Below are 14,385 nucleotides of genomic sequence, written 5' to 3' on the forward strand. Positions count from 1 at the left end.
AGCCGCCACTGTTTAAAAGGCACCCCAATTGTCTGTAATAACGAACAGCGATTACACAGGCTAATATTCATTGGAATGAGGTGGGAAGTGAAGACACTGCCAGGCTTTCAATTAAGACGCAGCCCCTTACTGTCTCAGTGTTGAGATGAATGGGAATAGTCTCCCCTCTAAGAATTGTGGAATATACCATTTATTCGCTTCCACCCTCTACTTGATATTTGACCCTGATTGCACAGTCAGGACAGATGTAACCACCCGGAATGGGTCTCAGCAGGTTCCCTGGTCACTAAAGCTGGTCACCAGCTGCTCTTGATTAAATTGAAAAGAACATTTTAGCCCACAAGCCTGCCTACACTGTGTAAATAAATAAGTTGTGGGTTCCATCTCCTCTTTGCAGCACACTAGGCAGAAAATGTCTTGTACATTTTAAAGAAGAGCAGGAGAACAACATACGTATTTAGTTACCAATGTACACTATGAGTCCTGAATCTGACAAAAAAAGTGGATTGCAATAGGATCTTCAGTGAGAGCTCTAAAGCGTCAAAGGGCACTATCAGTCCCCAAAATAAAGATGAGTCTTCCTTAAGGGAGCATTCAGGTAGGCAAGTAGTGACCCTGCAAAAGGGAGAGAGATGTCAAGTTTGCTTGGGAATTCGTCTGATGTGCTTGTATGCACTGCCAGGGAAGGGGGCTGGATTTACAGAGCAAAGATACTGACGTGACAGAGGATGGATCTGTCTGACCAGAGTGATGCTGTGTTTTCTGTAGAAAGATCTAGCATTTGTGCAGATTGTCGCATGTCGATGCACCTAGTGGGCCAGCCATTTTTCTGACTGAACTGAGGTTTGCCCAGATTTGTTTTGTTTCTGTGCAAAATAGTCCTGCCTTTAGACTTTGCTTGCCTTTTTGCAGTTTCATATGTGACAGTATCACAAACGGTTTTGCTAGCTCAGAGCAGAGTTGACTGCCTCTTTTGTGCATTTGCTCATGTTTGACAAATACTTTTTCTGAATTAGTACCTGAACTGAAGATATCAGAGCTCGGATTTGGTGAACATTGATTTAATTACAAGACCGAAGGCTACATTATGCATTATCTCTTTAATGCAGTCACAAGCAGCCACACTACATCACAAAGTAAAATAGTTCTAGAATGGAATAGTCATTCGTTTGAAAACCTTTATTCGATTCATAAGAATCATAAAAGTACATAGATAAAATGATAAAACCGATCTTAAAACTTTCCATATAGCATTTTAGACATATTAAATATATCCAAACAACATAAAATTTCAAAACATGATTATCCATAAAGTCCATATTCTATATCAGTCCAAGGATAAAATTTCTGCCACTGGCTTATGTCCCAGTTTGCACGCAAAGTGAAACAAGCCCTCTATAATTCTACTGGTCTGTTGGGCCCTGGTTACAATCGAGTGGTCCCAATTCAGTTTATTATTGAAAACATTCCCTAAATATGTAAAAGAGGGTACCTTTTCAATGGTTCTTCCTTTAACCACAAATTTCCTCGTCTTTGTGTTTTTAGGGCCCCAAACCATAATAAAGGACTTGCTAAAATTGACTTTGAGATCCAATGCTGTCATAAAATCAGTAAACGCGATCAGGGCTTTTTAAAGACTTATAGCTGTCAAAGTCATCAGTACAGTGTCTTCAGCATATGACAACAGGGGAACCGGATTCCCTTCTATAGTCGGGTAGTCCAACTGCTGTTCTATTACGAATTTCATAACCCCGTTTGTGTATAAAAGGAATAAAAATGGGGCCAAAATACATCCCTGGTGTACACCCTCTGTGGATGCGATAGGCCTGTTTTTTTCACCTCCTGGTCCGTAACGTATAGAAACAGGTAGATGAATGCATCCTACGTAAAAGGGTGGCAAGTGCCTCCTCGAAGCCCAACCTTTCCATAAGTAACCACAGCTTCCCCCTATTAACTGTGTCAAATGTACTGGATACGTCCATGAAGGCCAAGTGGATGGAACCTCTCTTGGCCTTCATGTACTTACCCATGACAAAGGAGAGATTGAGGCATTGTTAGTTCGTACCCATTCCTTTTCTAAAGCTGTATTGTGAATGGGATATCAAGCCAGAGTCATTAGCCCACAACTCTAGACGGGCAAGAATTACCCTCCCCTAGACTTTGCATGTCGCATCAATTAAGGAGATGGGCCTATAGCAAACAGGATTGTTCCTGCTACCCTTCATGTATATCGAGACCACCACTGCCTCTTTCCATGAGACAGGAATGTGGCCTACTATTGCTGATTTAAAAACATTAGCCAGTAACGGTGCCCATAAGAATGGGTTACCTTTAAACATGTCCAAAGGAACACCATCTGGCCCTGGGGCCTTTGCAGAAATACCATTTAACAATGCGTTTTCAACCTCGCCAATAGAAATGGATAAGCTAAGTTGGTTAGCAGTTACAAGATTAACAGCTATGTCTTCTTTTTGGTCTTGCAATGAGACCCCTTTGGGATAAAATATCTTAGAAGAATGGGCTATCCAGTCATCCCCTGTTATTGACGATTCCATATTCCTAGCCTCATTTGAAAAAAGGGGCAATTTATCACTTCCTAGAAACCTCTAGAATCCATTAGGGCACTAGCTTTCTCCAAATCTTCCCATGCAGTCTTCTTAACTCGTCCTTTCTCTGCCCAATTACCTGTTTGTAGGTTTCTCTTTCTTTCCTAATTAAATCTCCAGCACGGGGGTCCGTATGCAAGGCTTTTTAAGGTCTTTTTGGGCCTTAGAGCACGCAGCATTAAACCATTTTGTGTCCGGTGGTTCTTTTCTCTTCACATAGCTGGTCAGATTAATAGCCACGTCTTTACAGATATCTTTGAAGCTCTGTATTACCAGCTCCGGGCCAGAAGCGCCAGGTAAACATGTCATGACCTTATCCATGTTAGATAGCACAATGGTCTCTTCAAGTTTAACAGGGTTTATTTTACTGCATTGTAATCTCACCCCCTGGTTAGGATTGTAATTCAAATGGTAATCATCACTAATGCCCTTCAATGCCTTTATTTGCAAGGTGGCAACCAGAGGGTTGTGATCACTGGTGGGATTGGGATCCACAACAAATTTGCCCACCAAGTGGGAGTATTTCCTGGAAATCAATATGAAATCTATAGTATTTACCCTACCCCCGTGAAATGTTGGAAACTGTTTAAGTGGAGTGCAGACCAGATTATCGACAAAACATAAATCATTGGTTACAATAATATAATTTAGGGCTTCACCCTGCACAGTGTGTTTAAAATGGGTGAGTGATTGAATTCCAGTGTCTTGCACCCCACAAACCATATGCGTACTATAGTGACATAAAGAACAGTTAAAATCCCCCAGCCAAATTATGCATACAGGAAAACATTTAGCCACATCCTTATTGATCTCCTCATTTAGACTATTAATGACCCCACATTCATCATGGTCAAAGATGTTATAATACCTGTTGATCAGCAATATTGGGACATCAATTAGGTTTGAGATTAAAATAATCTGAAGCCAAGGGGAGTCCACAAAATTCTCTATCTTTATTGATCCAAATTTTATAGAGATCAGGGTCACTAAGCCACCCTTTGCCCTCCCTTCAACAGACGGAATTGCCTGGACATTAGACGAACCAAACCCATCAATAACCACTTCACCCCTGCTCCATGTTTCTTGGAGACAGATAACGTCAAACATCTTAACATATGATAGCCAGGCCTCGTCTAAAATTCTTTATCTAATGCCCTTGATGTTCCATGAGACCATTCTTAGTGCATATGCATTTTGAGCAAGTAAATCTGCCTCCCCACCGCCAAAAACAGCGTTGGCCGGTATTGCTAGCAAGGTACTTGAGTCCCCATTGTGCCTCTCACCCTCTACTATGGCTGTTTGATGGATGAAGAATATCTACTTGGTCAGTTACATATGTTATGTCTAGAATGTGCGCTGATCAGACCGAACAACAACCACTGTGTTGAAATAACCTTGAAGGCCTCGGCACTCACTGTTCAGACAAAGCCTACCAAGCAAAGCTGTTACTATAGGAAAACATATTATTCTCGTGTGAAGCAAAACAGTCTGCTAGACTGTAAACATTTATAATAATGTGTGCCGTGTGCAAAGACACCAGAAAGAAAAAATGGCGTTTGAACTTCTAATAAGCTGATGCTAACTAAACACAGTGTAAATGCAAGGCTCATCTCCATGACACCCTCCCTTGATCCGAGCACGGATAAGACAAAAGAAATTTGGCAAATTTGGAAAGCAGAGTTCAAGAACGACTTTCATAACCAAGTTCAAATTGCCACAGGGAAAAAAACTGGAACAAAAACTCAATAATTTGAATGCCCTTCAATTCTAGCCATGGACATAGTGAAGTCAAAAGGTCTGGGCAGAAAAAAATGAAACTGAGAGAGAAAAAAAATATACAAAAAATATCCGATGTCCAACTCGTGACCTCGGTCATGGAAGAGAGAGAAGCGATGACACAACTCAATGCAATAATGTATATGCAAAATATGTAGCAACAGCCTCCAATTGAAAGTCACTGTTCTCATCCGAAAACATGTCAGCCATCGAATTCAGCAAAGGGAAAGAACATACATGTTCCTCAATTACCGGAGACTCTAGCACCATCAGAGGGCAACTCAATGTTTCTTCAATGAAGCTGCGTGCCAAGAAATCTTGCGCCACTGCGAAAACATTCCAAAATCCCAGGACTCCATGCATCGATGCAAAGGCCATAATCACTCTGCCAGAACAAAGCAATTCATGAGAAACTAAGGGGCTCATAAGTGATCATAATCCGCTTTGGGAGACACCGTATTGCAGATGCACAAATCGAGGGCCCAGTCGAAATCGCAACTCAGGCAATGAAAGACAGGCTGGACGCATGTGAAAAAGGAAAATCAAAACGATAACCCATAAGCCGCACTCAATCTAGCAAGAGGCAGCGCTCCATAATACTCAAGCATTCGATTCCGGAGCAGCAACAGTCGTGACAGATCTTCTCGCAACACAGGACGTGCATCCATTTTGAAATAAACAAAACAGCAGAAGTACGCCTGCGATCAGAGCCAGCATTAAGGGAAACCCACCAAACAGGCTGGAAAAAATCGAATGACAAAATGCTGGGAACACACCAAATATAGTTTGAAAAGAAGTCACAAGGCCACTGCAAAAAACTTTTAAAAATTGAGCCAGCCCTGTGGTGGAGGACGCATTAAAGATAGTGTGAATCAACTCACCGAAATGCAAGGGCAAATCAGTATTTAATAAAGCCTTCATCTCTGTGTGGGTGTTTGCCACGTGCAGGACAAAGGTTTCACGAGCAGATGTGAGGGCGACTTCTTATTCGGACAATAGAGCTCTTATACGACTCATCTTGTTGAACTCTGCTTTCAATGTCGGTGTCAGACCTCTTAAATCTCCAGTGGGTCCAGGTAGGAGAATCTGTGCTCTGAACCTTTCAGGGACTAAAGTAAACAAGAAGATTGTCGCAGCGAAACAGAGTTGGTGTTCCCTGCTTCATACCTGGAATTCCAAGATGGCCGCCTATGTTGTCGGCTCGCCAGGAGAGGCGCGGTCTAGTGTTTATGATGAAACATTCAGGTGAAGCGCTTGCGCTAATGGCAATGCGCACTTCACCAAGATTTCCAGTCAGAGAAGACGTTGTTCCTAGAGTTCCGGTGAAGAGTTCTGAGAGATTACAGATAAGACTTTGTTAATAATTCTATCAAGTTACAGTCAAGAGAACTATTGTAGAGTGACAAGAAAAACCGAGTTTGATTAACTGTCAAAGAATATTTTCGTGAGCGTATAAAGGTATATTTTGGAAATAACCGAATTACCAACTGAGAACGACCCCAAGAGAAATTGCGAGTTCTTTTCTGAACCCTTATTCCCTCCTTCCTTTCCCTCTCTCCTTACCCGTTCATAAAAAAGAGCTCGTGAACAGAAGTCTTAACGAGCAGGAAGTTTTTTCCTGATTCCAGAAGACTCTCCCAGAGTATTGAGACCTAGAAGAACGATTAACAATTACCAGAGGCCACAATCTTGAAAAGTCTTAACGTTACGAAACGCACAGACAATGTATTGGAAATTGATGTAAGAGTACACAGTGTTTAGAGTACTTACCTCGAACCAGGAAAAAGACTTTCACCTGAGAAAAAAGACGAACAAATATTATAATAAGAAGAGGAAGAAAGTTTAGAAGACTAGAGTAAATTCTAGAGGGTAAGAAGGAAAGATACTTGTAATTAGTATAGAACAAGGGAACAAGCCAGAAAGAATACTAATCAGGAATTGTATTTGCAGATAAGAAGATAGACACACTAGTGTAGACCTGAAGAAAGACAGAATCAGAAAGAAGAGGAGCTAAATCTCTGGACAAGGAGGGTAGGTAGTCACTGAAAAGGGACAGTTAGTGACACAAAGAGTAGGGAGGCTAATACGTATTTTCTTAATGTATTGTGTGCATTAGATGATCAATCAAGACCAAGTAAAGACAAGAAAGAAAGAGGAAAAGACGAGAGAAAGCTGAAGAACAGACCCAGAGCAGTCTCTTCTCATTTATTATTTTATCCAAATCCCCTTTCCCCTCTAGGGGTGCATAGATTCAGATTTCAGAACTGATCTGTGTAGCCTTGGGGTGGAGTTGGGAACTAGCATCATTTGCTCCTGTGCAAGTCGTGGTAAGAGTTCACTTGTATGTCGCTGACAGAGTGAAGTGCCACGTTTTAAAAATCGCACCCGAGCAGAATGGCGGAAGGTTTAGATATACAATCCTTGGGAGTAGTTTTGGATGCCATACAAAATGAATTAATTGCAGTCGGAGAAGAAAATCAGAATTTAAAACAGGATGTAGTGAGATCTAGGAAAGAGACAGCGGAATTAGCTCTACGAGTGGGACAAACAAGTAGTGGGAGTAAAGCGAGTTCAGAATCCCATGGTGAGACTTCGAGTCGAGTTACCACACAAGTAATTCATTCCTTGTCACCCGTTATTCCGTTGGCCCCCCAGAATGCTTTAGTGGCGATCCACAAAAGGCACAGATTTTTCTCACCCAATGCTCCTTGCATTATATGTGTCGCCCTTCAATATTCCCTGATGCGCAATCAAAAGTAGCATTTCCTTGTCTTATTTGAGTGGAGATGCGGCGGCATGGTCGATGCCTTTAGTCTCCAGGGACGATCCAATTTTGCAGAATTTCGACGAATTCAAAAAAGAGTACCTCAGGATTTTTGACCTTAGAAGAATTTCACAGGCAGTGGATAATGAATTATTGGAGTTCCGTCAAGGCAATCGAGACCTAGTTGCGTATTTAGCGCAGTTTAACAAATTAGTCGTGGAGACGGAGTAGCCAGAAAGCAAGAGAGCTGCAGTTTTCTATCGGGGTTTGCGTGATGAGTTAAAAGATACCTTGGCGCAAATACCTAATAGACCCACTGAAGTATCCGCATTAATAGACCTAGTCCTGGAAATTGACTTCAGACAAGGCGAAAGAAAGGGCGAGAGGAGAAAAGAATTCAAGACACCAATACCTAGGTTTGATAAAGACCGATCTGAAAACACTAGAATTTCAGAGGGATCAACTTCTTTGGAACGGATGCAGATTGGCACCTTTAGAGGACCTTTGACAAAGGAAGAAAAAGAAAGAGAAGGTCAGGAAACTTGTGTATGTATTGCGGTTCCAATGGCCATTTCGTCAGAAACTGTTCGAAGAAGCCCAAAATTCCTTTCAAGCCGAAGGAAAACTCGCAGCACCACCAGTGAGAGGAGTTGAACTGGAGGGTGCGAATGTTGAAATAACTCCAAAAGAACACCAACTGGCCAACACGCTTCAGGCCTCCTGGGCGCACTTGATCTGTATTGTAGAGATCCAGTTCCGCCATATCACCGTTACAGGGGTATCGGTAATGGTGGACTCAGTCGCAACTGGGAATTTTTGCGACTTGAAATTTGCGGCAAAAATCGGATTAAAAGCAATAAAGAAGAATCAAAGTGAACCTGTGAGAGCCGTGGATGGAACTAACTTGTCCTCCGGACCAATAGTCAGTCATACGGAACCCATTCAAATGATTTCACAAGATGGGCATGAAGAGACAATTCAATTCAACTTAATAGATGCTCCTCAATTCCAATTTATTCTCGGAATACCATGGTTGACCGAGCATAATCCCACCATAGATTGGAGCGCCAGAACGATCACAATGAACTCAGATTATTGTAAGGAGTTTTGCAGGGGAACTACAAGTAAGGAATTTCATGACAATCCTGCACGTTCCCTTTGTGAAGTTGGCTCGTCAGTGTGCGTCATCACCTCGCAAGAGATTCCACAAGAATATTACGATTTTGCAGATGTTTTCGATGAAAAAGAGGCGGAACAATTACCACCTCACCGAACTTATGATTGCTCAATTGAATTGGAACCAGGTGCCAACCTTCCATGTAGTCGAGTGTACGCAGTAACCGAGAAAGAAAATCAACACTTGAAGGATTATTTAGTAAAGTACCTGGCTAAGGGATTCATTCGACCTTCTAAATCACCTGTATCGTCTCCTTTGTTCTTCGCACTGAAGAAAGAAGGGGACTTGAGAACTTGTATTGATTATCACACCATCAATAAGATAACGAAGAAGAACCGTTACCCACTCCCTTTTATCTCTGTTCTTTTGGATCAGGTGAAGAGAGCAAAATTCTATACTAAATTGGACCTGCGATGGGCGTATCATTTGATCAGAATGAAGGCTGGAGATGAATGGAAAACTGCTTTCCGAACTAGATTCGGATTGTATGAATACCAGGTGATGCCTTATGGCTTGTGCAATGCCCCAGCATCCTTTCAATACTTTATCAATGATGTATTAAGTGAGTTCATTGACCAATGCGTCATAGTCTATATTGTTGATATCTTGATTTATTCAGAGGATACCAGCAGCCATTATGAACAAGTGAGAGGAGTACTACAGAAGCTTAGGGAGAACTGGTTGTTTGTTAAATTGGACAAATGTGCCTTTAATGTTTCTGAAGTGGAATTTCTTGAATTCTGTTGATATCTTGATTTATTCAGAGGATACCAGCAGCCATTATGAACAAGTGAGAGGAGTACTACAGAAGCTTAGGGAGAACTGGTTGTTTGTTAAATTGGACAAATGTGCCTTTAATGCTTCTGAAGTGGAATTTCTTGAATTCATTCTATCACCCACTGGAGTGAACATGGATCGGCGCAAAATTCAAGCGGTTTTGGAGTGGAAATCTCCTGCAAGTGTAAAAGAAGTGCAAGTTTTATCGGCTTTGCAAATTTTTACCGGAGATTTATCAGTGAGTTCTCTAAGAAACTCCTACCTCTCACTAAATTGTTGAAGAAAGGAATCCGTTTTGAATGGACAGCAGAAGCGGAAGAGGCCTTTAAGATTCTGAAGGAAAGTTTCACGTCGGCGCCCGTGCTTCTGCATCCGGATCCAGCAATTCCTTTTTACGTAGAAACAGACACATCGGATCAGGCAATTGGAGGAGTGCTCTCGCAGCGACATAAAGAAACTGGTCAACTCCATCCTGTGGCGTATAGATCTAGAAAACTGACTCCAGCTGAACAAAACTATACCATCACGGAAAAAGAGTTACTTGCCATTAAAGATGCCTTTAAGGAATGGTGACATTATTTGATGGGAGCCAGGCATCAAGTCACGGTTTTTACCGACCATAGAAATTTGAAATTTTTGAAATCAGCTAAAACTCTGACACCAAGGCAGCTTAGATGGTCTCTCTACTTCGCAGACTATGATTTCGTAATGACCTATAGACCAGGCACCCAAAATGGAAAAGCAGATGCTCTATCGCGATTAGACACAGAAGAAAAGAAGAATCCAGAAGAAAGGCAGCCCATCATACCAACCACGAAAATTGTGTGTACCACTGAACTTGTCACCTTTGGGGAACAGGTTGCTCAGGTCATGAGTTCCGAAGAAATGCAGAAATGGGCAAAAGAAGGAGAAGACCGAGAGATCAAAGACCAATTGCCCTACTACAAGGGGTTGCTGTTTATTCCCACTCGAGAACTACAGGAGCAAGTGCTCGTTGAGTGTCATGACAACTTATTGGCTGGACATAAAGGAGAACAGAAAACTGAGGAATTGGTTAAGAGACATTACTGGGGGCCACACATGTTTGCAGACATCCAAAATAATGTCAAATCTTGTGAAGTTTGCGCTCAGGGAAAATCAGAACGGCAGGCACCTAAAGGGCTTGTACAACCTTTACTAACACCCCCGGGTCCTTGGCACACTGTCACTATGGACCTGATTGTAGACTTACCTTCTAGCCAGGGTTATAATACAATATGGTTGGTAGTGGACGCCTTCACTAAAATGGCTCATTTTGTAGCTCTAAAAGGAGTTCCCACTGCTATGCAACTTGCTCACCATTTTTGTACACAGGTAGTAAAGACTCATGGAATTCCAAAGATAGTTGTCTCAGATCGTGGTTCCCAATTTTTGTCACACTTTTGGAAGGCTTTTCTGGAAGGTTTGGGAATTGAGCCCAGATACTCAACCAGTTTCCACCCGCAAACAGATGGCCAGACGGAGAGAGTTAACCAGGAATTGGAACAGTACCTAAGGTTGTTTTTACTCAAGCAAGGTGGGGACTGGTCAGATTATCTATTGGCGGCCGAATTTGCACACAACAATGCTAGAAACGATTCAACTGGATATTCTCCGTTTTATCTAAATTACGGTAGACATCCAAATGCCACCATAAAACATACTGAAATTTCTGTGCCAGCAGTTCAGGAGGTGATTACACATTTGGGGCAAGTCCAGCAGAGAGCTTCTCAGAATCTAGTGTTAGCCAAGCAGAGATACAAGAATCAGGCAGATAAAAAAAGGAGAGTAGGACCAGTACTGGAAAAAGGTGACAAGGTTTGGCTGAGCACAAAAAATCTGTGTGATTAAAGGGAAATAGAAAGTTCTTACCAAGGTTCATTTATCCTTACTCCATTGAAGGACAGATAAATCCAGTGACTTATCGTTTGAACTTACCAAACAAAATGAAGATTCATCCAGTTTTTCATATTTCTCTACTGAAGAAGGCTTCCACGGAATTACGCAAGCCTGCTCCACCAAAACCAATCCGGTTCGAGACCGGAGAAGAGTTCGAAGTAAAGGAAATCTTAGATTCCAAGATTAAGGACAGAACTTTATACTATCTGGTGGATTGGAAAGGATATGGCCCTGAGGAACTATCTTGGGAGAAGGCCTCAGATGTTCATGCTCCCAGATTGGTGAGAACCTTTCATGGACGGTATCCTTCGAAACCAAAGGAGAAGGAATCTACCTTGTTGGGGGGTGCTGTCAGACCTCTTAAATCTCCAGTGGGTCCAGGTAGGAGCATCTGTGCTCTTAACCTTTCAGGGACTAAAGTAAACAAGAAGATTGTCGCAGCGAAACAGAGTTGGTGTTCCCTGCTTCATACCTGGAATTCCAAGATGGCCAACCGATGTCGTCGGCTCGCCAGGAGAGGCGGCGGTCTAGTGTTTATGATGAAACGTCAAAGGTGAAGCGCTCGCGCTAATGGCAATGCGCACTTCACCAAGATTTCCAGTCAGAGAAGACGTTGTCCTAGAGTTCCGGTGAAGAGTTCTGAGAGATTACAGATAAGACTTTGTTAATAATTCTAGCAAGTTACAGTCAAGAGAACTATTGTAGAGTGACAAGAAAAACCGAGTTTGATTAACTGTCAAAGAATATTTTCGTGAGCATATAAAGGTATATTTTGGAAATAACCGAATTACCAACTGAGAACGACCCCAAGAGAAATTGCGAGTTCTTTTCTGAACCCTTATTCCCTCCTTCCTTTCCCTCTCTCCTTACCCGTTCATAAAAAAGAGCTTGTGAACAGAAGTCTTAACGAGCAGGAAGTTTTTTCCCGATTCCAGAAGACTGGCCCAGAGTATTGAGACCTAGAAGAACAATTAACAATTACCAGAGACCACAATCTTGAAAAGTCTTAACGTTAAGAAACGCACAGACACTGTATTGGAAATTGGTGTAAAAGTACACAGTGTTTAGAGTACTTACCTCGAACCAGGAAAAAGACTTTTACCTGAGAAAAAAGACAAACAAATATTATAATAAGAAGAGGAAGAAAGTTTAGAAGACTAGAGTAAATTCTAGAGGGTAAGAAGGAAAGATACTTGTAATTAGTATAGAACAAGGGAACAAGCCAGAAAGAATACTAATCAGGAATTGTATTTGCAGATAAGAAGATAGACACACTAGTGTAGACCTGAAGAAAGACAGAATCACAAAGAAGAGGAGCCAAATCTCTGGACAAGGACGGTAGGTAGTCACGGAAAAGGGACAGTTAGTGACACAAAGAGTAGGGAGGCTAATACGTATTTTCTTAATGTATTGTGTGCATTAGATGATCAATCAAGACCAAGTAAAGATAAGAAAGAAAGAGGAAAAGACGAGAGAAAGCTGAAGAACAGATCCAGAGCAGTCTCTTCTCATTTATTATTTTATCCAAATCCCCTTTCCCCTCTAGGGGTTCATAGATTCAGATTTCAGAACTGATCTGTGTGGAGTTGGGAAATAGCATAATTTGCTCCTGTGCAAGTTGTGGTAAGAGTTCACTTGTATGTCGCTGACAGTTGGAATCGTCGGCCAGATGGAAACATCAAGCTTCCCATGCGGATGAGGAAACATTACATTTTTACAGCAAACCACACGCTCACTGACGGTAACCACGTAAGGAATTCCTGCTACCATCCAACAACAATCTTCATTATTTAAAAGTAAATAACTCCCGTTTGCCAGTAATGTGAATTTTGGTATGATAGCAGGTGCTGGCGTGCCTTTCAAAATTTGGCTCGTTCTGGTTACAAGAGCCATGCAATTTGATATTCCTACACATTAATGAGTGATCAGGTGTTGTAGTGCAATTCTCACCATTCAAGTAAACCTCTTTTCCCTCCCTATGGCATCTACAGGTAAATGGTAGCGACCAAGCTTCTTGGAGATAAGCGGTGCCCAGAGGTTCATATCTGCCAATTGCATAGTACTTCATACAGGCTTGGAATTTGAAAAGGGGAAAAGGAAGAGTTATTAACCCGTAGATAAGCCACGTTGCCGAATTGGTCTCAGCCACAGAAAATGGTAACGGTTCTAACTTTTCAATATGTAACATAGAAAAAGTTGCATCTTTCATTGACATAAAACGTTGCTTTTCAGTCAAATTAAACGGGCCAAACAATGATGACGTATTCATGTAGTGCTATGGCACTTTTCCAGCTTTCAGAGTTTGCAATGTCCATGCAAACTGCATAATAGAACGCAATTGATTTTGACCAACCATGGTACAAAACAGACACCTCATCCTGCACAATATCAACAACAGATGACGCAATATTATCTAACGTGTAAATGCGGGAAGAAAGCGTGTTAATGCTGTTATCCACAACTGCTAGCACTTTTTCTAAATTTGCTTGATCTATAGCTCTAATGCGAGAAGCTGCCTCACTGGGACAGTTTCCAAACTTCATTGTAAATAGCATATATCCATTGTTTAGATCTACCGGAAGCCGGGCCTTTCACAAAATCATTCAGGTCAACATCGTCAGTCAATTTAGATAAATGCAGCTTAACTGACGCCAAAGTGGAATGTTTGAGCCAACTCTGGCATAATTTTCCTACAGAATAGGTAGTCACAGAATGGCCACTTTCGAAACAAGGATCCACCCTGACCTGTGTGTATCCTGGAGCTAAACCCAGAAAACGATGCTGGCAAGAATCAGCACTTTTGTGCCACAGCAACCTTTTAAGATCACAGGAAGCAATTGAAAATAGATAAAAGGGTTTATTGAAGATATAATTACAGCGACCCCCAGGTCCAACCGCTCAGCTCCACTGCCAAGCTTCTTCTGCAAGACTCCACACTCAAGATTCCAGCATAAGAACCCTGTTGCTAGGAGCTAGTAAACATACATAAATGTACAACATAACACATCCTTTTCCTTTACAAAAATAATAATTATGAACAAACATAGTCATCATATTTCTTAGGTTTCATTCTATGACGAGGGCTAGGAGACCTATTATCATGCACAGTATTATCATTGTAATCGCTTTTTCCGTTTTTTAACCAGAACTCAAGTTCAGCATCATTACATTTAACAACTTTACTAATATTCCACCACTTCCCATCAATGGTCTTGATCAAATTACCATTGACTACTGATACTTCCTTCGGATCTGACAACTTTGAATTTCCCTTTCTTACAAAGGTATCAGGACACACTCTGACAAAGTCACCTACAACAAACTTTCTCTTAATATTGCTGATTCTATTATTGTGTCTTGACTGATAT

Source organism: Lissotriton helveticus, chromosome 8 (assembly GCF_964261635.1).
Source record: "Lissotriton helveticus chromosome 8, aLisHel1.1, whole genome shotgun sequence".
Lineage (NCBI taxonomy): Eukaryota > Metazoa > Chordata > Amphibia > Caudata > Salamandridae > Lissotriton > Lissotriton helveticus.